Source organism: Camellia sinensis, chromosome 7, assembly GCF_055761805.1.
Source record: "Camellia sinensis isolate YWXY chromosome 7, ASM5576180v1, whole genome shotgun sequence".
NCBI lineage: Eukaryota > Viridiplantae > Streptophyta > Magnoliopsida > Ericales > Theaceae > Camellia > Camellia sinensis.
Window position 1 is genome coordinate 99,097,460 of NC_138967.1, and position 26,439 is coordinate 99,123,898.

Sequence of the window (26,439 nt, forward strand, 5' to 3'; positions counted from 1 at the left end):
AAGTATGTACTTTATTGACAAAGATTCGGAGTTGATCTAAAATTAAAAGTCTTAAAGATTTGGAAAAACAAAATTAATGAATGTAATAAGTTTAATTTGATATTTAGAGCTTTTTGGGCGTTTGATTAAAAATCTAATTCCAAATAGTAAATTCAAATATAATCAATTGGGCTCTAATGGAAGTCAAATTAAATTATGTGGGATTTATGATTAGTTATGATTAATTTAATTATGTGTTAATTAAGATTTATTTAAGACTATAAATTGAATTATGGAAGAATGTAGAATTGAGAGTGGGTGTGGGTGTGGGTGTGGGTGTGGGTGTGGGCGTATTGAGCAATTCTGTAGGTGTGTGTTGATAAGTGTGTGTATACGTATCACGTTGATGGCAAAAAGGGAGGTGTGTGTGTGAGTGTATAACCTGGGCTCAAGTCATTATACTCATCTTGAGTAGAAAAAAAAAAAAAAAAAAAGGGCAAATTACATATACCCCTTGAGGTTTGGTTAAATTATAGATACCCTCTGAGGTTTGAGAAATTATTGATACCTGAATGTTATATTTGCATAACAAATTAGGGGGCAATTTGTTATGAAATATAAACCTCAGGGGACAAATTGTTACGAAAATATAAACCTCAGGAGCGAGATGTAATTTTCGAAATCTCAGGGGGTATCTGTAATTTAGCTAAACTTCGAGGGAGGTATATGTAATTTGCCCAAAAAAAAAAGGAAATCGAGAGAGGCTGAAAAAGAGGAGAGGGAGAAGGAGCCGAGAGAGAGAGAGAGAGAGAGCCACTGTTTTGTGCTGGTGCTAGAAAATATATTATTGCTAGAGTTAAGGAAGAATTCATGGAAGAAGTTAGGAACAAAGAAGAAAAGTATAGAGTAATAAAGAGAGGCTCAAGAATTTATCTTTGAAGAATAATAGGTAATAATTTATACCGTAATTCTTGTAAATAATTCCCCTAACATCTAGAATCACAATGAAATTGGGTTCAATTGCATATAAATTTAGAGGAATTAGCAAGAAAATGAATAAAAATTGAGTTAATTTTAAGATTAAGGAAATAAGTTTGGAAATTAATTAGTTTAAGGTTGATTTTTGTTATTCTCCATAAATTTGAAACTCATCCTTACATGCATCTTGGAATTTCAAAGTTTTAGACTTTAATTCATGTTTAAAAGACTTACGAGTTTGAATTTGGGTTTGATATGAAGAAAATTAATAAAAATATAAAATTAGGTAATTTTGATGTCAATTTCATACATGCAAATGATTTTCCAAGGAGTTTACAACTTTAATTTCATGTTTTGAGGGAAAATGGAACAGAGTTTGAAATCTATTTTATGTGATTAGAAAGAAATTGACAAGAAAATGAAAAATTGGTGCGAAGCTCAAGTTTATGAATGTTAATTTAGAAATTAATTATTTTGGGTTTGATTTTGAAAGTCATAGTTAAATTAAGCTTCATAAATTACATGTAATTTTATTGTGCATTTGATTTTAAAGAAAAATTTTAGAAACCATGAGTTCATGAGTTTTGATTTTAAAATTAAGTAAGATTTAAATAAATAAATTAGTAATTATGTTTCATGATTTTGAGTTTGGATTTTAAAGTGTTGATGTATGAAAGCTTTTATATTGAATTTTATTTTAGAAATTCATGAGTTTCATGGTTAATGTCCTACTTATTTTTTAAAAAGAAAAAGAAGTTTGAAAATATTTTCATGTTTGGAGTTTGATTCAAGTTTTGACAACTTGATGAGATTTTGGGCAAATGATTTATAAATAAATAATTGTTTTGTGTTTTGTAAAGTGTTTTCACTTTTGATCAAGATATGTATGGATTTAAAGATTGAAAAATGCATTTGGAAGTCATTTTTGAGAAATTCAGAATTCTGGAATTTAACAGACCGCTCAAACAATATAATTACTGCTTGAGCGCACATTGAAGCCTTCTAGTACTTTTGCAGTCTTTTACAAACCGCTCGAGCGACCAGAAGGTCACTCGAGTGAACAGCTCTTATCAACATAGTTTGGAAAAAGTTGTATTTATTTCATATTTTCAATCTCATCTCTTTCCAAGCATTCTTAGGCAAGAATTATGACTCAATAAAGATTAAAAACCTAACAATCAACATAAATAAGTTGGTTAAGGAATAAGTCATTGATTTAATAATAATTATTAAAAAGCCAAGTAAGAAATTGAACTATTTGGGAAAAAAAAAGAAAAAAAAAAGGACTTAGTAATGAAAGAATAATGAAAGAACATGTGAAATGAGAACCCGGTTCATTTGAATAAGAAAGATTAAGCGTAGTAGAACTTCGGATTACTTAAACAGAAAAAGACAAGAGAAGTCAAGTTTGATTAATGAAGTGGTGTTGTGTTTCAATGTATATATGTTATGCGTTTGTGTAGGTCACGTGTTAACGTCTTCTTGATCTATCTGATCGGTCTAATTTGTCTGATCTGCTTCTGGAGCTATCTATGAGTAATAACTCTGTAAAGCTATGTTCAACTTTAAATATTTTCTGAATGATATAATATGATCTATTTTCTAAAATGCTATGGTATGATTAAATGAATGATTGTCCAACTTTCTGAAATGTATTCGTGGCATCCTTAGCATCAAGTGATATCTGTTATATGACTTAGTACCAGGATTGGTTATGCATAACTGTTTATCTGCTCTGTATACGTCCCTTTATGGGTCATTTGGTCCATTTATGGGTCATCTGTACCGTCTCATGTAATCATGAGTCATCTGTTATTGCTATTGATGTACCATAGATGTACCACGTATGATTATCTATGAGAATTTGATATAAATATGAATCTGTTTTTGAACTGAACTCTGATTTCCGAATCTGTTATAGACATCATTCATAAAACCTTTACTCTATTGTTATTCACTAGGCTTCAGCTTACGGTGTTATTTATGTATGTACGTGATTAGGCGTGTGACCAGGCCTAGAGCTTCTGCCTAGACTCTGTCTTGTCAACCAACTTATGTGCCTCCTGTTGAAGTTCCGGATATGTCAAGTGGTCATGGCTATATGATTAAAATTTAAGTTTTTGTTTATTCTATAATTAGGGCTAAGTTTCTTTCTGTCTTATTTGTATCAATGTGATAACGCAAGGGTGATGTATGATATATGCATATAAAGTTGAAAATTGTTCTGTCTCATATATGTCTGCACAGCTCAATGGACATTGTATATTTGTTATTTGCTTCCGCTAGCCCCTAATAATTTGATTTATGTTTAAGAGGCCTTCAATAATCTATGGATTACTGGTCGGTTACGATGCTAAACCTATAGGGGCGGGTTTGGGTCGTGACATATACAGTTATCGACGACTGGCGACTATCATCGATTGGAGTTCACTGACAACCATCAATCACCGACTCTTTACTTCGCTCTCACCGACGGTGTAAGAGATTAGTTTCTAGCGAAGAAGATGAGTAGATCTACTCAAATCTAATGTAGATCTACATCAGTTCCAGCTAGATCTAAACCAAAAAAATTATCGGAGTACAATCCTCTCTCTACATTTGTCTCTCTCATTCGATTTTTCTATTTTTTTTCTCTACTACACACCTCTCTTTTCCTATTTTAATATAGAAATTTTTTAAGTTATAAACAAGTTGTTTTCGAGTTTTAGTTACAGGTGGTGAAAATTGTAAAATTTTTCATTTTTTTTTGGGTGCTAAAATGAATTTTGCTTTAAAATTGTAAAATTTTGCAGTTTCATAACACGTTTTACTGTAAAATTTTATAGTTTCATAACTTTATTTTATTGTAAGATTTTGCAATTTCATAACATACTTTTCAGTTTGATTAATAAGAATACGTACTTAACATAATCATGCTTTGAAATTGTAACAATTTTACCATTTTAAAACTTGCTTTTCAGTTTTATTAATATTGGAGATTATTTGTTTAAACCCTACAAAAATTGAAAAATAACATATGTTTGTTTCTTATTGTTGTTGTTACGTTTTTTTCCCTTTTAGTTTATCAATATTTAGTATATTTTGTTATGTTTTTTCATTCTAATTTCTCTATTTATTCTTCTTTTTTTTCTCGATAATATTTTGGACATTATGATGAGTTTTTGATGATGTTCTTGACATTCAACAAATGTTTTGGACATTTCGGTAACTTTCAATGACATTCAAAACACTTGGGCAAATTTCCGAAGATACTCCGACGACTTCCTAATAATATTGAACATTTCGCAGAGTCTCCGATGACCATATGACGGAAGTCCGACGATGGTGGGACGAAGCAGCGTCTTTATATTTTTTTTAAAAAAAGAATTTTTAGTAACAATTAAAATTATGTAAAACTAATTGATGCAATTATTTTATTTTAAGCTTATATGAATTTTGAACTTTGTATATGAAATGTAGCGATAAATAGCCTTTCTTTTTTCTTTTTTTTTTCTCTCCCCAATTTAGTAGCCTTATGACTTTTTCTCTTTCTCAACCACACCTCCAATCTCAAGAGTCCAGATCATCTGCCATGGGTTCCTGCGGTGGTCTCCAAAACGATGTCGTTTTGTTTAGTGGTTTTTTTTTTTTTTAATTCAAAATGTTCATTTCCCCCTCTTTTCTCTTCTCTATATCATCTTCTGTGCTTTGCATCAGTGAACCTTAGCACAGAGAGAGAGAGGCAGAGACGTGAGAGGCGACTGAAATTCAGAGTGAGGAACTGAGAGAGAGACGGAGAGACGAACCTGAATGGAGAGAGAAACGAACTGAGAGACGAAAGAGATGGCAAAGATGGCAGAGCGACGCGATGGCGAATGAGCAACGCAAAGGATGGCGGGTGACGGTGAGTCCAGCGACGAAGCGATGGCGAGAAGGCGAGATTACGGTGGCGACGAGGTCTATTTCATCATCATTGTCATTTCTTTCTGTTATATATATATATATATATATGATTCTTGGGTTAGATTTGTTATTGATTTTTGAAATGGGTTTGATGAAATGGGTATTTTTGAAATGGGTTTGATGATACATTTGTTATAGCGATCCCGGGTTTACCCTTGTTGTTCAGTGATCCGGACATGTGTCCGTGGATGTTTGTAGTTGTTTATTATCTTGGTTGTATCTTTTTTTACTTCGTATTTGAGTTATAGGATGTGTTGGGCAGGTTTGTTTCAGGTTGGTTGTGTTTGGGAGCCTAGTGCTGCTGCCCAGATATTTGGACCTTCGCTCGAGCGAGGAGTTGGTCGCTCGAGCGAGAGTTGAGTTCGTGTCTGGTGGGTCGAGCCAGAGTGGCTTCGCTCGAGCGAGCGATGGCGTCTGGTTCTGGACCTGAGAGTTGTATTTCTTGGCTCGAGCGAACTTTTCTTGGCTCGAGCGGTCTGGTTTGTTCTTCGCTCGAGCGAGTGGTCTGTCGCTCGAGCGTGCTTCTGGTTGCAGACCTGAGGGTTTGAGTTGTTGGCTCGAGCGAGCATTCTTTCGCTCGAGCGCACTTTTGAGTTTTTGGCTCGAGCGAGGACTTCTTGGCTCGAGCGAGAGTTTTCTGTGTCTGGTCGCTCGAGCGACAAAGGCTTCGCTCGAGCGAGCGTGTTTTATATCAGCAGACAGTAGCGTTTTTGAACATCACTTTTTCACTCCCTTTTTCATTCAAACCCTAGATCCGAGACTCTCTCTCTCTACACTTATATTCTCTCTAAGAATTGATCTCCCAGAGTGTGAATCTAGCCTAGGGCCTTTGTTAAAAAGATAGAGGGCGTTGAGGGCTTCGATTTAATCTGAAAAAGTGTGGGTTTGGAGCACGTTGATCTTCGAGTCTTCATCTCCTTTTTGGCTCAAACTTCGAGGTAGGGATATCCTACTCCTCTCTATGGATTTTGTCTTTAAATTTTAGTATTTTGAGATGTTGGGGTTGGTTTGGTAATTTGGTGAAAGTTTGGGCTTTTGTGTAATTTTACAAAAGTCGGGGTTTTAAATATATAAACCTATATGCATGTTAGGCATAGATAAATGAGATTGATGTTGGTACATTGATGGAAATGGAACCTTAGGGTTGTTTTATGTATTGTGGTAATTTGCCCTAATTGGTTTAAATTAATTAATGCATATAATTAATTGAAGAAAACGAGGAATTGAATTGAAAATGTTGATATATTATCCATTTGTGCATTTATTTCTTGCTTAGAAATAATTGCTTTGGGCTACCGGTGGAGGGTAGTGTTGATTGTTGTAGACAATGCATGATGATTAGGCAAACTAAAACTAATCAATCGGATGTGTCATAGAGTATGACGGTTGATAAAATACATTAACTTTATGTATTAATTGATTGCGTATGTGATTCTGTGTTTACATGCGTTTACTTGTGTATAGAACATTTGTGCTTATATGCATTGTGTAGAGGAGGAGATGGGGGATGTACTCCGCGGTTTAGGGGAAGATGGGGGATGTACCTCTGAACCGGATAGGATTAGGAGGAGATGGGGGATGAACTCCGTAGATACAACTCATATGCTTGTCTAGTGAAGTGTAGATACAGCTCATATGCTTGTCTAGTGAAGTGTGGATACAGCTAATATGCTTATCTGTTGATGTGTGATATGCTTATCTGTTGTAGAATGTGGATATAGCTTATATGCTTATCTGTGGATATTGTTGTTATACATATCTGTTGTAGAATGTGGATATAGCTTATATGCTTATCTGTGGATATTGTTGTTATACATATCTGTTTAGAATATGGGTGGTGCTTATATGCCTATCCGTTGAAAAAGGGAAAATGAAAGGTAACTTGGACTCATAAGTCGTATGACATAAATATGTGATTTATATGATTGTATCAGTGTTGGCCATCTATCGATTGCTAATCTTTTAGTCATTGTTCATGGCTGGTTTAGTATATTTCTACTGGGCTGTGGCTCACCCTATATGGGAATATCATTTTCAGGTACAGGAAGCATGCCACCTCCCAGGACATAGCTTGGGAGGCTAGAGGCGGACATACTTTTGTCGTATTACTTTTGATGTATTACATGTAAATTCAAGCCAAGGGCATAATGTGTATGAGTTAGTACTCTTTTTGTTGTAACCAAGTGTTAACTTGGAAAGCTGTAAGCCCGTAGGGCATTTTGCTTTTGTTATCAACATGTAATACTTACGTAATGAAACTCTCATAAATGAAAGGATGTGGAACTTTTGTATATCAACGCATGTTTACTTAATGGGTTTAACGTTATATTTTTGAGGGCGTTACATTTGTTGTTGATTTTTGACATGGGTCTGATGAAATAGGTATTTTTGAAATTGGTTTGATGATAAATGGAAGAAAGTATAAATTAAATTTGTTGTTCTATATATATATGATTCAGATTTTTGGGGATTCATATATAAATTAAATAGGGCCTCTTTGATAGTGAATCACATTTATTTGTATATATTATTTTCTAGGGATTCATATATGATTTTCTTCCATTATATATATATATGATTCATATTTCTGTAATTCACCCCCAGTACCTACAATTCAATATAAACGTAGTTAAACCTTGAGAGAGAGATGTGTAAAAAATAGCAAGAACAGAGAAATTGATTTGCGATATTAATGCGTAGCATAACAAGGATGAAGCACATATAGTATTGTTGATATGAGAGAAATTGATTATTCCAACTAACATGGCTAAACCTTGTTATATGTATGATGTTGAAATTGATTATTAATGACCTTGTTATTTTTATAAAAAAATAGTAAGAACAGGGATAGGTAAAACTTGTTATTTGTATGATACTGAATTGTAGGTAATGGAAGAAAAAAATATTGTTGATGAGTTGGCCAATTGTGGTTGGAAGCCGAAATTGGGAATGTCATTTGACTTTGAACAAGCTGCGTATGACTTTTACAATACCTATGAGGGAAAGGGGGGCTTTAGTATTAGGAAGACCTATACAAACAAGAACAAACATACGAAGGAGATAACTTCACGGACGTTTGTATGTTACAAAGAGGGAAGTCGGGGTATTGACAAACAAGATCCACTTGTCAAAAATTCGAGACAACAGGTAAGATGTGGTTGTGATGCCCGATTTAGTATCAAGTTAGAAAGAATTTCAACAAAATATGTTGCTTGTGATTTTGTTGAACATCATAATCATGACCTTGTGCCTCAAGATTGCATTCATATGTTGCCATCCTAAAGAAAAATATCTACCACCCAAGCAATTGAAGTAGAATTGGCTTCAGAATCTAGAATTCCTTTTAGGTTTGCTTATGAGCTATTTGGTAGGAAATCTGGTGGAAGAGCATCATTTGGCTTCACGAAATTGGACCAAAAAAAAAAAAAAAACTTAAGATCAAAGAGACAAAAAGATTTAGAATATGGAGAAGTGGTTAGTGTGTTGCATTACTTTCGTAAGAAAACTGTGGAAAATCCATTCTTTTTTTATGCAGTCCAATTAGATTGTGAACAACAGATAAGTAATATATTTTGGGCCGATTCTCAAATGATTATGGACTATGATCAATTTGGTGATGTAGTGACCTTTGACACTACTTACAAATTAAATAACGAGCATAGACCTTTGGATCATTTGTTGGATTTAATCATCATCGAGAAATAGTTATATTCGGTGCAGCGTTGATGTATGATAAGACTGCCGAATCTTTTACATGGTTGTTTCAAATTTTCCTGGAGGCAATGTCAAACAAAGCTCCTAAAACTATTTTCATAGATCAAGATACTGCGATGGCTAAGGCCATTCCAGTTGTCATGCCCAATACAAACCATCGACTTTGTATGTGGCATTTGATGCAAAATGATGTCAAGCATGTAAGTTCTATTTTCGATGATGTAGGGGTCAAGGCTATGTTTTCAAAATTTATGCATGACGTTGATGACAAAGAAGAACTTCAAATACAATGGGACCAAATGCTTGATAAGTATGATGCATGCGACATCATTAGTTAGAGCAGGCTTTTCGCGTGAAGGAGAAATGGGGATGACCATATATTATGAATTCTTGGGCAGTTGGAAAGAGTATTACTCAACTTAGTGAATCCTTCAATGCATTTTTGAAGGATTATCTGAATTGTGACCATAACTTGATGGAGTTCTTCATGCATTTTGAGAGGGTGCTCTATAAGAAGAGGTATAAAGAATTGGAAGCTGAGTATAATTTGTCCCAAAAATTATTGAGGGTTTAAATTCCAACTTTGATGTTAAAGCAAGTGGCAGAGATTTACACCAAAACAATTTTGAGGAATTGAAAAATAAGTACATGCAGTCCATTGAAGCATTAATTATAGGCATTATTAATGATGGTGAGAGTACCATATTTACAATAAGAACAGTGGTAAATGGGAAAAAAAGATAAGAATGTGACAATGGATAAAGATGGTTCTTTTAGTTGTAGTTACAGGAAGTTTGAAGTGAAGGACATATTGTGTCGACATTGTGTGAAGGTGCTTAGAGATATATTCAATGCAACGGAACTTCCTCCACAATATATACTCAAACGATGGACTAAAAAAGCAAGGGCTGAAAGTGTGAAAGATAGACGTGGGTATGAAGTGAAGGCTGATGTGAAACTACATCAAAGCGATCGATATCGGTCATTAATGACTATGTTTAGAGCAATAGCAAGTAGAGCCACTAAAAGTGAAAAAACTTATCATTTGTCAGTTTTAAAAGGTGAAGAATTGAGCGTAATGGTTGAAGACAAATTAAGTGTCCACATTTGTGGTCAAGTGGAGGTAACTGATTTGAGAAATTCGTCAAGTAACACATGCCCATAGAGTGATGAAATAGATTGTCCAATTCAAGCTAAGGGACTCAAGAAAAGAGAATCAACTAGTATGGGAAGAAGGAGGATCAAAGGTGGGATGGAAAAATCTATTGCAAAGAAGAAGAGAATGCAATCTAGTCAGGTACTTACATGAAAAATTGCTTATGATTAAAATGCACTAGATTAATGAACTAAAACAATGATTTTTTTTTTTATATTATTATTAATGACCCACTTTCATTTATCTGTAATGGCACCTAGCAATTTTGTGCTATGGATTATGGTTTTTCATTGTATGTAGGGTGTTGTTGTTTATACTCCCCAATGTTAATCTCCGCCTCTTTTCGGCATGGGAAATAATTCTATTCAGGTAATATTCAATAGTAATGTGGTCTTTCTATGGTTAGTTTTATGAATTCATTTCATTGAGTCCTCTCTCTAGTTGTATGAAATTATGAACTATCTGAATACTTTTAATTTTTCTTATCTTTAATTGGTTTGCCTTGCAATGTAGTCAGGTGATGGTTTTTAATTTGTCTGTATTACCTATATATAGGGTACTGCTGTTTATACTTCCCAAGGTCACTCTCAATCTCGTTTCATCATGGGTAGTAATTCTATTCAGGTAATATTTATTTGTGTGCAACCTTTTAAGAAAATGTTAAATAATATTTCTTTTTATTTCATAAATTTTTGTTTTCGTTTATATTGGTTGTATTTAGGATCATGGTCATTGTGCCTATATTTGTCAATCTCAACCTCAAGCTCAAGTTGTCATGGGTGATACATGTGGTCCTCCTCTTATGTATGGTACATATGATATGAGTTATCATTGGTTACATACTTTACATTAAAAGGGTACTATACATTGTAATAAAATTTTAATAAATTTAGCTCTATTGCAGGGAAATAACACGCCTCGGTCAATGCTTTTTGTCTATCCCACTCACACATCCTTTCACGAGTTGCTTCAAGATACAAGTGTTCAACACTTTGTAGTCCAAGTCGCGCAAGCCTCACATTGTCCTGCTGATAGTCATGTAGATGGACATCCTTGAGAAGTTGATTTTATCTATGTTGGAGACCTTTTGTCCTAATATTTGTTTTAGAGAGATCTATTCCAATTAATATGCAATTTAATTATTGTAGGATAATGTTTGAAGATCATATTGGAGATTTTTATTGTATGATAATATTTGTCCTAAGTAATAACATTTTTATGTGGAGATCATACTGATAATGTTTGAAATTAGAGGTTGTAGGATATTGTAATTCTGGTTCTAGATTCAAATCTAGGATGTTCAGACATGCTTGTGCAGCTTTATTGTTGGGTGGCAATTTAATTTTTCACTTTCCTAATTTTATAGTTGGTTCTGGTGCTTATCCAAATCTTACCTACAATACTTGTCTTTCATTTGACTTAATTTGAATGTCTTGTTGCCTGCAATATCCATTTGTTGGTGGAGTTCTATTGATAGATGTTTTGTCACACCCCCTTACTTGCCTCTAAAAGTTTGGGCATGACCTACTCATAAATGGACATATAACCTGGTATACAAACCTACGGGGCCTTATCGGAAGCATAAAAATACGGACATAACATAGATACAATATACTCCATTGAGCTATTTCTAATATGCCAGGATCTCATACATCACATACATCATCAAAGGCAAACAAAGTTTAAAACTAAATCCCTGAATAACGGTTACATACACATACATTTACAGTCCCAGCCCCATGATTGGGCGTATACAAAAAAACATAAAAGTTATGTACATCAACCTAAGATGGACACTTGAATAGCAAGGCAACATGTTAAAACTTCACAAAATGGATGGCCTTGGATAGTGCCTGGACACGTAAAGGTTGACAAAAGAAAGCGACGTCAAGGCTAAGACTGACCTCCGGATTGATGACCTACAGAAACAGACATTATAGAGAGTGAGCTAGGCTCAGTGAATAGTAATACATAATAAATGATGTTGAACTTGAATCATGAAATACATCAATACATAATAAGATGCAGAGTTCACGTGGTGAGTCTGATTCTGTGTTAAGTACATAATGGCCTTAGGCCCAATCCTGCAACATAAACATGTGGCTATAAGCCCTTGAAACGTGATGGCACGAGGCCCTTAAAACATGTGGCACGAGGCCCTTGAAACATATGGCACGAGGCCCTTGAACCATGCTTGAAACTTATGGCACGAGGCCCTTGAAACATGTGGCACGAGACCCTTGAAACATGCTTGAAACTTATGAAAGCAGGCAAAATGTTCACCTTCTTATCATCATGCATTAATATTAAGAACGTTCATGCATTAACATTAAGAACATTCATGCATTAACATTAAGAACATGTGCATAATTATCATCAATAGAATGCTAAGGGCAATCATTATCTGCAGTAAAGCGTACTACTACTCACAGTGTTGAGATGACGTGTTACTTCCTCCCGGAGTGTGTCCTGCACACACGTAAAACTTGCACATTAGTTCTCTTTCCTCTCTTAAATCATTTCCTAAATCATTACACTTTGCATGAAGTTACAACCCTCTTAAATCATCAGAAAAATATTCTCAAAATACCGGCAAGTCAAGCACGCAAAATTAAGTGAACCACTTTTCCAGCCCGAGCCGCACGTGCGGCCGGACCTTCCGCTCGAGTGGCCATGCACCGCACGTGCGGTCATCCCTCTCCACTCGAGCGGCCGTAGACAGTATGCATTTTCAGATTTTTCTTCTTCCTCTGCTCGAGCGGCCGTGGCCTCCGCTCGAGCGGTCGTGGCCCTGTTTTGGGGCAGCTCGGTTTCAACTCAAAATCAAGCCTCACCATTTCATTTTTCATGCAACCCAAGATGAAATTAAAGCAATACTTGAACCCAACTTCACTATAACATAATTTATCATTGAAATATCACAAAGTAACATGATTCAAAGCTTGATCAAGTCCCTATTTGTTTTTCAAATTCCATCTTTTCACTTAAGTTCTTTTATGTTCATAAATCATAACACATGATACATGGCATAAAACCAAGGATTGAAGTATAACTTCTACCATAGCATGTACTAGAACTTGAGCATCATAAAATACATATGAGTAAGAGCTTATTCAAGTTACAAATCCTCTAAATTCTATTTTTAAGTCAAGTTCCTCATGTTTATTAAAACATCATACATTACATAAATATATTTTCATGAGTTTAACATGAGAAACAAAGATTGAGGCATAATTTCATGTCAAAACAACCAATTGATGAGTATCCTCTTCAATCAACATAAATTATGAACACTTCCCCATAACCCTAAATCATCAAACATAAATTATAAACAAACCTTCCTTCACAATTAAAGGGAGAAGGTTCATGTACAATAAATTTTAATATACCTTAAGCTTGAAAAATTCAAAGATTCTCCTAACTTAATCCCACTTCTCTTCCTTGATGAACCTTGTCTTTGTTCTCTTCTTTCCAAACCCTTATTCTCTCCAAAAGATACTTCACGTTTTTTATCAAGGCTCAAGAGGCTTAGATATATATATTCATAAATAATAACATATAAGACAAAATTTAATCGTTTAATCATTCCAAAATTAAAATTTCGTAAACATGCTTAATATTACTTAAAAATTATGCTAATCACAGATATATAATCAATTTCCGATAATTAAGCCGTTAAGGCTTCCAATTTCTAATTCAACCGTGTTAATGGTAACAGATAGTTTTCTTGTGCAACGGATAGGCATTCATAAACATAGATTTCACTTACTTAACCGTAATCTTTCATGGAATTTTATAGTAAACATTTAAAAGTACCAATCAAGGACTGAGAATATATCAGAAATCATGTGCGAGGGTCGGACTATTACATGTTTCAAGTATAAACTGACAAGTTTTATTCAAAAAATTTTGCTTTTTGAATGAATTTACTTTAATTTCCTTTTTTATAGACAAATTGATCAAGTAGACTTTCTCAATTTTAATAAGTCATGGAGTTCACATCTCTAATTTGAATTGATTTGCATCTCAAATAACACCTGCCTTAGGCATAACAAATCTCAATATCTTGCTTATAACAAATCTCAATATCCTTTTGCATTAGAAAAGATTGAATTAGAAAGCAACTTCAAAGCTGTACAACTTTCATTGACAGAAGCAAAAAAGAAGCACATCACTATTGACATAGCATATGTAATTTCATTAAGCTTTACATATCAAAACTCATAGTTTAAGGTTTACTAAATTCAAAACCCAAAAAAAAAAACACATACACACGGAGAGAAAAAAAAATGGTTACATTCACTTGAGTAGCACTATTAGCATGGTAAAACCAACTAACACTATGGTTGTGAACATAATCAATTTCATAGCTTCTTAGTTTGCCTCAACTCGTTCCAATCTATTCACAACTTCATTGCTTCTCTCAAAATCATAATCATACCCTCTCTCATCTTCATTCTTCGTATGAATAGCTTTACTTCTCATTTGGATATTTGATGCATTCCCAGTAGGAGCCGCTCCCAACACAAAGTACTCACACATCTTATCTGTACACTTAAAATACAGCCACCCTCAAAATTGTTACTTGGAAACAGTAAGAGAAGTTAAGTAAGAACGAAATTGAAATCTCAACAACTCAATATGATAATCAAAGTGCCGAAAGTAAAACAAACCATCTGACTACGCAATATCAGTTGAGTCCAGGATCCGGGACATCACAAATCCCAATTGCTCTTTTAATTTGTTTTACATGTACCCAAACACACTACAGGAAATTACACTTTTGGCGACCAAATTTGGTGACTAAAAAAAATTTAGTCACCAAAAGTTCTGGAATTGACCAGCAAAAATTATATTAGTCAACAAAAGTACAAGATTTAGCTACTTTTTTTTTTTAGTCGGGGTATATTGATTATTGGCGACTAAAAAAAATTTAGTTACTAAAAATGTCACAATTGGTGACAAATTTTTTTTTTCTAGTGGCTGTAGGGTTAGATTTGGCTACTAAAATTATTTAGTCGCCGAATAGAAAACAAAAAATTACTTTTTATCTTTGGCGACTAAACGTTTGGTCACTAAAAATATATTTTCAGCGACTGAAACATATTTTAGTAGCTGTAGAGTTAGTTTTGCCTATTAAAATTATTTAGTCGCCAAATGAAAACAAAAAATTACTTTTTATCTTTGGGGACCAAAATTTATTTTCAACGACTAAAATAGAGTTAGTTTTAGCTACTAAAATTATTTAGTCGCCGAATAAAAAAAAATTACTTTCTATCTTTTTTGGTCGTCAAAAATTTATAACTACAAGTTTGGGGTGGGGGGGAATTTCGAATTTTAGAGGGGTTCTAAATTAATTAGTGACTAAATATTCTAAATTAATTGGCGACTAAAATATTTATAAGGAAAAAAAAATAGGGAGATTTACCAATAAATCCCAAAATGTAAACTTATGAACCAATTGGTCCCATTTTTATTCTAGTAAACCGTTTAGTCCTGAAAAATTCTGAAAGACGTAATTACCCTCATTTAGACACCACTCATCTCTCTCAGCATTCTCTCTCTCTCACATGGAGACCCAGCCACACACATATCTTCTCTCTCTAGCAGACACAAGACACCATGCACACACACACACACCAAACCCAGCTATCTCTTCTCTCTCTAAGACACACCCAGTGCATAACACACACACACTGATACACGCGCGCACACACACACACACTGATGGCTTCAACACACACCCACACATACACACACTGATACACACACACAGCACATACAACACACACAGTATACACGGCACAGACTGGGACATCAACACACATGCATCTACACACACACACACACACACACACTAATGGCTTCAACACGCAGACACACACACTGATGGCTTCTGTCTTCTCTCTCTAAGACATACCCAGCACATAACACACACACTGATACACGCACATACACACACACACACAGAGCACACACCAAACCCAGCTCTGTCTTCTCTCTCTAAGACACACACACACTGATACACGCGCACACACACACACACACACACAAACAGAGGCAAAGGCTGCGGTGGCTCCGATTCTCTCGCCGTCGTAGTTCTGGGCGATGGGTGCAAGTAAAACCCCTTCTCTGCAATCGCTTTCTCTTCCTCCGAAGAAGAACTCCCAATCGATGGCGAACAAGACTTGTTAAATGGGTCTTCAATCAATGGCGTCACAGGACTCAGAACCGGTGATGGAAAATCTAGTATGCTCGGCGATAAGATCTTAGGGTTTCCGATCAAAAACCCAACTCGATTTTACTCTTTTTTGTTATGTGGAAGGGTTTGAAGGGAACGAAATTTCAGAGAGAGAGAAGCGCGGGTGGGCTTGCAAACAGAAGGGGGGAAGAGTTATAATGTGGGAGATGGTGAAGTGATGGTGAAGTGACGGATCACATTGATGGCCCCAACAGTATATGGAAACAAAACAATAATAGGTAAAATCGTCCATACAATTACACTAAATATGAAAAATATGATCAACAAGAAATAAACTTCCCTACTGATAGGACTTATCCGAACAAAAGAATAAAGTTGGGACTAATTGGTTTAATAGTTTGTGAAATGAGATTTATTGGTAAATTTTCCAAGAAAATACGCAACCATTTGTTATTAGCGAGACAGTAGTCGGGAAAAAATTGGATTGCTAGGGTTTCAAAATCATCACCGTCGATACAATCTTTACCTCTAATTCCCTCTCACCCCTGTCTGTCTGTCTCTCTCTCTCTCTCTCTCTCTCTCTCTCACACACACACACACACACACACACACATACACATACACGCCTCTGCCCTCCTTCCACACTATCTTTCTTGCTTTGTCTCCATAGCCGTCGGGTACAGGAGCATCACCGCCATCGCACCAATGTCGATCCACCATTGGAGCATTACCCCGGGTATGTATCTCTCTCTCTCTCTCTCTCTCTCTCTCTCTCTGTTTTCTTCCAGTCGCATACCTTCACACAAACCCAGCCCCAAATTGACCCATCTACCGCCATTGAGTTTAATCCAGATTCCTCCTCCACCATGAACAACCACCACCAGCCCCATTTTCCCTTTTATCCCTGCTTCTCTCTCTCTCTCTATATATATATATATACGTATAATTGTTATATGAATTTGGCTATGGTGAGAGTATGCGGATGACCTGTTCGATGAAATTCCAAAACGGGTTTTGAATTAGTGAAATCATGATAGTCTGTTGGATGACCTGGGTTTGGACTGGTTTATAAACTAGTCTGTAGAGGACTAGTTTATCGGCACCCTTTGTTGTTGGAGGCACTGATTTGGCCTTCTCAGCAAGAGCAGTATGCATATCGCAATATAAGTCAAAACTTATTAAAAAATTCAAACAAAATAAACGACATAGGAATTACATAAGTCAAAACTAACAAACAAAAAAAATGTCTGTTAATTTTCTGTTGAGTGTGAGTACTTGTTTTCTAGTATAATCAAATTAATAGTAACATGAAAAGAGAAATCTCTCCCTCCTTTGTTGAGTTTGAGCTATATTTTGACCTCCAAAGGATGATTACAGAATCACGCTGCTAATTTACTAGTGTGAGTTTTATTTGCTAGCCAGTTTACAGCCATATTAACCACTGTAACATATGAATGGTTCAGCCATATTGATTTCGTCCACAGCATGATAACATCTCTCAATGAATAGGCTTATGATTTTCCAATTTTTTAGGCATAATATTAAATAGCACCCACTAAGATATGATTTCACCATCACTTTTTTTAAGAGAGATCTTTTAGGAACTCATACAAACTAACCGACATACATCAAAATTACTTTTTTGTTCAGTAAAGAGAAGAGTTCATCAATCACTTGTTTTAAAACTAGTTTCATGCACACCAGGGTATTTTTTGTAATTAAAAAAAAAATCAAATCACTGCTAATATAGATATACTAAGTCTTATAGTAGTCATCGTTAAACATATTTGTTGCTGAGTCATCTATAAAATAGTAAAAGTGAAGTTTTCTAAATGTAGCTTCCTTTCTTATCTCCAAAGTTGCCCAACGATGTTCACAACTTGTTAAGAAGTCTTACTACTCTCATGGGATTCGACATTTTTTAGTATCAACAGCCACTCAATAACAGAATCTTCTCCTAGGAATGTTGGATAAAGAGCTTATATAAGCTTTAAATCACTCAGTTACAGCTATCAAACATAGTGGTACATTAAGTGTGATCCTCCATCACATTTTGCCAGCCACAACATTACTCACAGTGTTTCAAATTAAGTATAGCTATCAAGCATTTTTTAGTATCAGCAGCCACTCAATAACAGAACCTTATCCTAGGAATGTTGGATAAGGAGCTTATATAAGCTTTAAATCACTCAGTTACAGCTATGAAACATAGTGGTACATTAAGTATGATCCTCCACCACATTTTGCCAGCCACAACATTACTCACAGGGTTTCAAATTCCCCAATTAAGCAGAAAGTTAATTTTTGACACCCTAATATCACAACCACGTAATATTGGTAACCTTTGGTCGTGGCTTGGGTTCTAAATTCTCTTTGATGCAGTAAGAAATTTGTTTAGGTACCTTCACTCTAGTCCGGGATTTGGATTGAAGAACTGAGGCTGAAGAGGATATGGATTGAATTCTTAACGGTACACTTTTAGTCCCATTTTGCAACTTCAAGTCATGGATTTTGAAGAACTGAGTGGCAGATGTGAACACATAACAGATGCTATTAGAAAATTCTACTTTCCCTACTGTGCTTGTGTAGGAAAGCATGCCTTCTGCATCAACAATCTCTATCATAAATATTACTTCATTATTAGCCCTGCCCTTTGCCCCTCTAGTTTGTAGCTGCCTTTTTCTACCTGCTTTTGTTTTTTTGTTTTTTTTTTTTTGGGTTTGGTTTCATGTCCTAACTGCTTCTAGGTTTTAGAAAACTTACAAACTCAGTTTGTCAATTCCTTCTAAGGTAATGAGAATTGAAAACATCCTTCAGTTTTGCTTCATAGCATTTTATGTGTTTTAATTACTTTTCTATTTTTTAGTTTTATATCATTTTAGAATGTGCATTGTTGGGAAGGACTGACTTGTTAAATCTTTTTCCTAACTCTTTTTTGTTAGAGAACTATTATATATCACTAGATAATTTAAGCATTTTTTTTTCACCTTCTACGTAGATTATGCAACAAATGTTATATGTACATGTATGACATTAATATTCTTATTTCCCTTTTTGTTTTGTTCATATATCCCAATTGTTTCTAGTCTATAATAACTGCGAAGCTGATTTTAAACTTCCTATTAATGTAGCAAAGTTAACCTTTGCCGACTAACCAAAGTTTAGTAGCCAAACGTTTCACTTTCGGTGACCAAAAATAGTTTAGTTGCCAATACTATCACCGATAGGGTATAGGCGATGACCTTGGCGAGAAAAAAATTTAGTCGCTAATTAGTTTCGGCGACCAAAAAATTTAGTCGCTAATTTGGTCGCCAAAACTGTCATTTCCTGTTGTGACAAAATTTTAAAAATAATAAATAGATAAATAAATAAAGTAGATTCAAATAAGAAAAAATATTAAAAAAGAATTACAAATTAAAGAGAAATTTTGCAAATATTAATAAAAAAAATAATGAAAATTATAATTTCTTTCATAAATATAGTTTTTTTTTTCTTCTGAACTCCACTTGGACCCTCCAAATAATCGGACCCTAACCCATCAAAAATACAACTGATGGATCAATCAATGGCGGTTCCAAGTTCCAACCAAGGGCTGAGATTAGGACCCTTTTGTAGCTCACCCATTTCTGTTCCCAACCTAGATACACAAACACAAATTTAGAGAAAGAAAGACGAAGCGAAGATTGAGAAGAGAGAGAAGATGAGCAGTGGTAGTAGTACTAGTAGCAGTACGAGACCTGTACCTAGAAGAGAGAGCCCATGGGGCACTCCCGAGGGAGATCATCGGCAGCCAAAGGCCCACAGATGCAATGATCGAGCTGAAGATGTCATCCAAGTAAGCTTTCTCTTCCCCATCAAACCCTTAAACCCTTGTTTCCAAGTAATTTTTGTGTGTGGATATGATATATGTCATGTGTACCTTCTATTATTATGATTGAATTTGATAGTCGAATCTATTATATTTATGTTGGGTATATAAATTGGTGGAAGGTAGTGCAGCGTTGTCCCTATTGGCATACAAAAAATTCTCCTTTTTTACATATATGTTTCATATACACTCTTTGATTAGAGAACGGGTATGGGCAATGTGGGTTGGTATTTAATGTTTGAATTGGGCCATCTGAAGAACTAGTTCTGGGTTTTAATGCTCTCATTTGTTTTGTGCTTTGCAATATGTACTGAGTCAAAGTTTTGTGTTTGGTTGTAATTTGAGCTTTTTATTTTTAGCAAGTCTAGAACAATTGAATTGATTTAAGTGACAAGTAAACTCATTCTGATAAAAAAAAAAAGAAGAAGTTTTTCCCCATTTTTTAAAAATCAATCATGTGCATGTAGATTATACAAAATCAAGTAATTTTTACTTATACTCTTTGATAAGAGATTGATGAATCTCAAATGATTTGTTACCTGATGATGTTATGTTATGAGTTGTGGGAAATTTTGTTTGATGATATCCTTATTCCAATGTGCTCTTTTTTTACATTTTTTTTTGGTTATATATGATGGATGAACCATTAATACTAAGATGCATCGAAAGAGTAAAGGAAATGTCAATTACAGAAGGCTTGAACTTCCATAAGGGAAAAAAGTAACTACTACTAGGCAAGAAAGTAGAAAGAAAGCAGAAGGATCTGTTTAAGCTTATGAGCCTAGAGTGCTTCCCCTTGTACTTCCCCTTCAAAATTATGCAGATTTATCAAGACCCAAAATGTGATTACTACTCAAAACTTTTTGAATTATGCCGCTTTACAATGTTTCTAATTTACTCAAACTTAACCAGAAGAACGTAGTTTTAAGGAATTAAGGTATGATTTTTCCAATCAACTGGGATGTGCCTAGACCTTCAGAAAAGGATCACTGCTTTGAATTAGTAGTAGAAGACTATGATAATAAGGCTGTTGTACTTATGAAAAAGATTGATTTCTCATTTATTTGATGATCCAGTGGATTCTTCTTTAATCATATGAAACTTGAAAAAGTAGTGCTATGGAGAAGTTTTTTGTGGGCTGTTATCATTAATAGGTGTTTCTCCAAAGAATTAGTGCACTAGGGTTTTGGGGTTTGAGAACGAATGATATATCTTTTAGAAACTTCTTTGAGGGTGATGCTTGTAAGTGTGGCAAAAGGGGACTGTATGAAGGTGTCTTTCAAAAAAATCTTAGTTGTTGAGGAGCCCTTTTTGGGTGGGGTTTTGTTTTCTAAAGCTATATAGTGTAAAGGTTATAGTCTTAGAAATCTTTTTAGAGGTTCACACAAAACATGCGTCAAGGCTTATATGATTAAGTATGGGTCTTCCTAGGCATACTCCTCGGGAGCAAAAGGCATTATAGTGCTTCTGTAGTTGTTTCATTAGGACCATCCCTCATTTGGTTGGATTTTTAGTTTATTTTTATCTTTAGAATTTATTTACTGTATCTTTTATCTATTTTTAAAGAATATCATCTGAAAATTCTTAAAATCATCAAGTGAAGGACTAACTCTTTGTGGGCTCAACTACATATCAAACTCTTAAATTTGTCCTTCGCCTTCTTGTCAATTGACTCAACTCCTTAGAAGCATGAAAGTCTCCTTTCCCAAATGCTCCGCATAAAGGGCTCCATTCCTTAGTTCGATTCTCCTTCTACTTACTCTACTTCCCACCAACTTTGAAATAACTTAGCCACCACCCACCAACCTGGAAAACACCCAGTCTGCATGTAGGAATGGCAATGGGACAGGACGGGGCGGGGCCGGGCCGAGGATCACACTCCCCGTCCCCGATCCCCGATTGTGAAAATCTCCCCGGCCTCGGCCCCGATCCTTGAAGGGAAACCTACCACCCTCCCCATCCCCGCCCCCTAACGGGGATCGGATTTCCCCGACCCCGAAAATTCCCTGCCCCTCAAATCTGTTTCAACACCACCACCATCATCAACAACAACAACAGAATCATCAACATCATCAACCGAATCATCAACATCAACATCAACATCAGCATCAACAGATTATAAACCAAAAAATAAAAAAAATGGACAGATAAACAGATTAAAAAATGGACACAAACAGATCTGAGATCTGTGCCACAGAGAGAGAGAGAGAGAGAGAGGGAAGAGAGAAACCGCCTCTGACGTCCACTGCTCTGACGCTGATACACAAACGATCTGAGATCTTGAGGAGGCGCTTCGTCACTTACGCCGCCTCTGACGCCGACTGCTTCCCCCTGTACACGATCGGAGACTGAGACTTCTCCCTTCCGACGTTGACCGCCTCCGACGCCGACTATCCCTTCGTTACCGCTGCTGCTCGATCTACTGAAAGAGAGGGAGAAAAGAGAGAAACTGAGAGAGAAGATGGAGAGAGAGAGAGAGCGCGAGAGCACTCTGTGTTGTGTTTGTGTTGAGTGTGTGTGAGTGTTCAAACAAAACCTTACACACACACATATGTTATATATAAGCAGAGGCAAAAGAGTCATTTCACGTTGGGGGCAACCGGGCCAGGGATCGGGGCCAGGGCAGGGTCGGGCCAGACCGGGTCAGGGACTGAAACATGTATCCCCGTCTCCAGCCCGAATATCATTGGGGATTTAATTTTTAATACCATCCCTGGCCCGTCGGTGGTATTTTTCGGGGAATAACTGCTTAATTCGAGGTCGGGGGATCGGGTCCCCGTCGGGCCGGGTTCCGATTGCCATCTCTATCTGCATGAAACTAGCCCAGAGCAATTCCACACCTCCCTAGCCACTTTACTAAGGGAGATGGTCCTCTAACTCCGTCACCTCCTTGCACTTTGAACTTCAATTTAGGGGAACATGTCGTCTTCAAATGCAATTGTAAATTTACAAAATCTTCCTGAGAGCTACAATCCACACGTAAAACCTACCTTGAAAGGGACTTTAAAAGTTCATACCCTTTTCAATGACGCAAAGATTCTTGTGTAACAGTTTGTAGTATTTCTTAGCTTCATACTGTTGGACTTGCATGCTACTAGTGTTAGAATTAGTATTATTTTAGCTGGATGTTGTACAATATTTGCTACAGTTAATCAACTTTCTTGATTGAATATGTTATGCTGGTTTTGGCATTTATATTAGCCATTACCTAAACACATACACACACAGGGAACCCCAATGCAAAGAAGTAGAGGATCAAACTCATCTTTTTATGTTGAGGTCGCATGTCTATTTATCGTGGAAGTCTTCTAATGTTTCATATTGTTTTTTTCAAAGTTTTCTTAAAGTTTTCATATCAAGCCCCTATTTTATAATTTTGATTCCATATCACATTTTGGCCTTCATTGTCGTTTTCCATTTTTGCTTCGCTTGCTGGCAACCACGGAATAAAGTAGAAGTAAGTTCATTTATAGAAAATTCAATATGACCGCATCGCAAGGAGATGAAAATAACCAATCATGCTTAGATGTGCAAGGAGATGGTAGACATCCCAAACGAAACAATATGTTTAAGTGGAAACAACTTATGACTATTTGACCTTTGTCAGCATGTATTATGATGGCCTTGTAGTTGAAGGTTCACTATTAAGTTTATGCTCAATTTTAGTACATTTTGAGTTTATTTCAGTCATGTTCTGTGTAGGCGTGCTTTGAAGGTAACCCGTTTAGGACAATTCCTGGTCCTTTCAAGCTCTTCTGGCAATGCATGCGCTCAAAACCTGGGTATGTTTTCTTTCATTCGGATGACTTATCCCAATTTTTTCTTTCTTCTTCTTCTTCTTTTTTTTTTTTTTTTTTTTTTCCATTCACTTATACTATAGTACATTCTTTTGATATACTGATGAAGCATCTTAGATTATGTCTTCTTTAATCTTCAAAATTTTCTAATTGGTCACTGAAAGCTTTTCGTTGGCAGTTAATCACATAGAATACCAGATATGTAGATTATAATTTGTTAGAAGTTGCTTCATTGACCAAAATTTCCATCGCACAATAATTTGAAGTCTTTTCTACTTTTTGAGATAACTCATTGCTTAATTCTAATTTCAATTGTTCCATTACATTTTGAAGTAATTGTTGCTGCTGATCAATTGATTGAATGTTTGATGTACAGTGAAGAACCAACGGAACCATTCTACTATTTGCAATTGGACCCACCAACAAGAGAAGTGAAGCTTGAGTGATGCTCGTCTCCAAATGCCATATATCTGCTTTTAGGTTGGACCCTTACGTCCTCTGAATTTCGAGTTTTGTTATCGTTGCCTGATTCGCTAATATGGCATATATTTTGGCCTTCAAGTTCAAAATAATATGATTTTTCACATTGTGGTGGAAAAGCTTGTTCCGAGTAAACTAGTCGATTGATGACACTTTTAAATCTTCCTTTGAGAAGCATCACTTGTGATCATTCAAATTCCCTCTAGCTTACCTACATTTTCTCCCCCAACAAGTCAGTGTGTCTTTTACAATCCCACTTATTTTCAGAAGATGCATCATGTCCTCAACTGAAACACATATAGGGTTGTAAATGAGCTGAGTCGAGCTAAGTAGTAGGTTATTCAAACTTGATTTAAACACTTATCAAGCTTCCAAAATATGTTCAAGCTTGGCTTGTTTACCTTTCAAGCCAATCTCAAATGAGTTTTGATTGAGCTGATAATGAGCCGAACTCAAGTAGCTTGATTTTTATAATATATATAAGCTTATTGAGCTCAGTAATAGGTTGAATGAAACAGAGTTATTCTTACATGGAGATGTGGGCTCCTGAGCTTGTATCATCCTCTTCATTATATTCAAATGAAACAACTCTGAATATTCACTGGGAACAGACAATTAATACGAACCCTGTGAACCGGTTGATTTCAATCTTCTTACTTAGGATCCAAGCTTTGAATATTTACCTTTCAAGATGATCTCAAACGAGTTTCGATTGAGCTGATAACGAGTAGAACTTAAGTACCTTGATTTTCATAATATATATAAGGTTATTGAGCTGAGTAATAGGTTGAATGAAACAGAGTTATTCTTACATGGAGATGTGGGCTCTTGAGCTTGTATCATCCTCTTCATTATATTCAAATGAAACAACTTTGAATATTCATTGGGAACAGACAATTAATACGAACCCAGTGAACCGGTTGATTTCAATCTTCTTACTTAGGATTTAGAAATTTCCTACTCTACTTACAAACCAAATAGGTTTAATCCCAAGCAAGATCTAGAAATTGATGATGGGTTCTCCGATTGTGAGGTTTAGCTCAGGAGCCCATGGTAGGTTGAACAGCTTTGCCGTGATGAACTCGAAGATCTTGTTCACATTAATGTTGTAGGTTGCTCTTGAAAAGCAAAGTGTTGCTTTCAGGGCTCTTGCATATGCTCTTGCTTGTTAACAACAATACCCACATGTTAAATACTTTCTGATATTGGATTTAGGGTTTAGGTGGGAACAACGAACTGCTGTTCTTCTCAAAATAGATTATTGGAAAGGTTTGGTATTGCTCGTTTTTTTTTTGGGAATTGATATTGAGAACTTGTGTGTTTCTGAAAATTATTTGTTGGAAACATATCAGTTTTAGGAAAGCCTTATAAATTGTTTCATGAATTTTTGAAAATTGTTTCTACACAAAAATGAAAATGAAAATTGTTTTTGAAGCTTTTCATTATTTTTGTTTCTAAATAACACAAAATTAAATCTTTTTGAAAACAATACCGAACAGGCTGTGTTTGCGACTTAATCAGTGTGTACCAAGAGTGAAAAAGATGTTTCTTTCTGAAGAATTGACTAAGATGTCTGTGTCCCTTCAGTCCCTTTCTATGAATATACTCAAAAGAAGAATAATCAAATTTGATTTGTATTTTTTCCAGCTAGAAATCATTAAATGGATGACCCAGTAAATCATGCTTGCACTAGTGTCCCTGTTCTCTCTCCCTCTTTTTTTTTTTTTTTTTTAATTATGTTTTTTCTTCTATCAGGTGAAAATCAATTACAGCAAATTTCTCAGTTAATTGATCCATGAGTCTCACCAGCTTGGTCCACATTTTGACACAGGATAATAGTAAATGGATAAGATTTTAGAGATTGTTACTTTAGTCATATATATTGTGTGTGAATCGATTATATGCATATTGTTGCATGATTAGAAGAGATCAAATATATTACCTGACTTGCAATTGTCCACTGAACATCTATCGGTAATTGTACAAAATCGTTGAATTTAGTCCCTATGAGTACTGGAATTGCCGTCTACAACAATTGCAAAAAATTTAGTTAATACAAATTAGAAGCAAGGTCAGGGTCCTCTGTAATTATTATTATTATTATTTTTATAATTTACACTAAATTGAAATTTTCCCTAAAAAGATCAGATGAGGTGGTGAAGCAGAGCATGGGTACCTGATTCCATTTCCTTGATTCTTGATATCATCTGACAACACTACAAACCAGAGAGAGTTAAGTAGTAAACTCATGAGTTTACTTTATTATTCAAACCTAAATAATAACTACAATTTTGTAATCATAATCTATGAAAACCTTGGGCAT

At 35.4% G+C, this 26,439-nt stretch overlaps 1 long non-coding RNA gene across 2 annotated transcripts; it reads left to right on the top strand.

Moving 5' to 3' along the window:
• Positions 1 to 16,496: 16,496 nt before the first annotated feature.
• Positions 16,497 to 26,083, top strand: LOC145789211 (uncharacterized). Of its 2 annotated transcripts, XR_014335775.1 has the most exons (5): positions 16,497 to 16,707; positions 19,613 to 19,806; positions 23,542 to 23,621; positions 24,013 to 24,116; positions 25,872 to 26,083. It is a non-coding gene; the product is annotated as an uncharacterized LOC145789211 (long non-coding RNA). The 2 variants fall into 2 exon arrangements; XR_014335776.1 differs by lacking the exons at positions 16,497 to 16,707; positions 25,872 to 26,083 and having other exon boundaries at positions 19,491 to 19,806; positions 24,013 to 24,235.
• Positions 26,084 to 26,439: the final 356 nt, after the last annotated feature.